Here is a 2,355-nt window from a genome sequence, read left to right on the forward strand (position 1 = left end):
CTGAGGTCAGGAATATCCAGATTGTTGCTAGATTCAATGACTTTTTTTTTTTTTTTTTTTTTTTGCAATTCTATTATCTTTAGTGCCTCAGATAGATTTCAAAAAGGAAGTCACATTGTTTTCCCTTGGCCTTCTGCAGCATTTCAACATCCTCGTGCTCTGACTTATCTCACTTTTCTCTTTTTTTTTTTTGATATCTACAATCTCTCTCTCTCTCTTTTTCTCTCCCATAGTCATCCTCCTACTATTTCATAGCTCTTGCTTAAAATGTCAATCAGTTTCTTCTATTGTTTATCCTCTTTGCTTCTTCCCTCAGGGATTTCACCCATTCTTCTATCTTCAGCAATTACCACATTAGTGATAATTCCTAAATAGGAAATATACTAATTGAAGAGGCATGACTGGACACAAATCTGAAGGTTTTCGTTGAAAGAAATCAGGAAGCCAGTGTTTGATTTATTCTACTATTGAGCTTGGTGTAGAATGAGTACTAAGCTATTGTGTTTTATGTTTGTTTGTTTGTTTGTTTTGGTTGTTTTTTTCTTTTTCTTTAAAGAAAAGCTATCTGCCTTTTTAAGCAGCTTGCTACAAACATAGGAAATATATTAATATCATAGTACTGAAGCAAGTGGAATGAAAGAAGTTTAAGTGGAGAAGTATATTGGTAAAATCCCAAATATCATTTAAAATGTCACAAGGGGATGTTTGAAGGGACTTTTTCACTTAAAGACAAAGTATCCCATTTATAGTTTTTTAAAGCAACTTCTTTGAGCTTAAATTTGCTTATTATTAGTGGATTTTGGCCCAGGGTTTACGTTCCATCTTTTTAAGGATGGCAGATTATTAATGTGTGTTCTGGAAAGCTTTGAGCAAAGCTGACTTCATTTAATATTGTCCATGTTATAGGTGTTATGCTATAAGAAGATGAGTCATGTAATTTTCAGTGAAAAAAATAATTATAGCAGGTATGAGGAGATATTATAGTCTTCATGCCTTTCCTGACATATTACATAGTTATAAGACAAATTCTCATTAGAACAAATGGAATTGATGTGACCCTCCCTTATTTTTTGGTATCAGTTAAGTGGACAGTGAGGTGTTTTGTTTTTGTTGTTGTTTCTTCTTTGGATAATAAATATAGTGAGCTCCTTTTAAAGATTTGCCATGCTCCTCCATATTTGAATTTTTTCTTTGCTGGCAATTTATGTGACACTAAACTTACAACCCCCAAAATGAATATATAATTTTCTATTGTATTCCGAAGTAGAGAACACACTGAACGTATTTTTAAAAATCACAAGCAATTTCAAGAAACTTTAGACTGTCCTTTGGCATTATTCCTCTCCTGGTCAGGAGATGGTGTCTAGGGTGTCAGGATCAGCCAGGTGAAGGAACAAGGGGCAAATGTGCCAGTTATTTGACACCATTTTTTAAAGATGTTTTCTCAGAAACCTCAGTGCTTATATATCACTGATCAGAATCTAGTCACTTGGTCACCCTTATATGTAAGAGTGTTTAACCATATGTATAATTACATATATGGGAAAGTGGCTATTTTAAAAAAAAATATGAACGCTTCACAAATTCGCATGTCATCCTTGTGCAGGGGCCATGCTAATCTTCTCTGTATTGTTCCAATTTTAATATATGTGCTGCGGAAGCAAGCACAGAAAATGGATATTTGGCAGACAACTAGTAATCCACTCAACAATCCTGACCACTTATTTCAGGGCTAAATTTGCATGCATTTTCTCTTCCTGTATTACCAGGTAGATGTTAAAATTCTCATCTTGCAGATGAGGAAACAGAGGTTTAGATGGGCTAAATAACTTCCTGCAGTCACAAGGCAGCATGGTGTAGGACTAGGAATTGAATTTACTTCTACTTGACCCAGCTGCTATCTTAACCACTGTACCTCATTGTTCCTGAGATGGAGCTCCAGGTCTCTTGTTGGCTTTATTTCAGGAAACCAGAACTGGATTCCAAAGATGAATTAATTCCTCTGAAAAACATACAGGGAACCAGGGTTGATGTACAAATATAGTAACCTTTTAAAAATTTCATAGGTCTAAGATGTCTTATGAATCTGCTTGCTTTGCTGTTTCTTGATTTATTAAGGAGACAGGGCCCCATCATGGTCTAATATGGTAAAAACATTTAAAGTTAAAAAGAACCTCTCTCCACAAAAGGAAGTTTTAAATATTAGGTTTCTGATAATTGTATTTTATAAATCTGCTTAGCTTATTTGTTAAAAAAAAATCTAGATAAATTGGTAGATAGTCGGAGTAGCAAGTGGTGTTAGTAGATTAATCCCAAACCTGTTTTCAATCCCCTTCATTTTTTTTTCCCCTTTAT

The 2,355-nt window shown here is 34.4% G+C and overlaps 1 non-coding gene across 1 annotated transcript; it reads right to left on the reverse strand.

Moving 5' to 3' along the window:
• Positions 1-1,561: 1,561 nt before the first annotated feature.
• LOC132016986 (U6 spliceosomal RNA) lies at positions 1,562-1,668 on the reverse strand. The gene has a single exon (XR_009404076.1). It is a non-coding gene; the product is annotated as a U6 spliceosomal RNA (small nuclear RNA).
• Between the last annotated feature and the right edge of the window lie 687 nt (positions 1,669-2,355).

The sequence above is a fragment of the Mustela nigripes genome, chromosome 4, assembly GCF_022355385.1.
Source record: "Mustela nigripes isolate SB6536 chromosome 4, MUSNIG.SB6536, whole genome shotgun sequence".
Lineage (NCBI taxonomy): Eukaryota > Metazoa > Chordata > Mammalia > Carnivora > Mustelidae > Mustela > Mustela nigripes.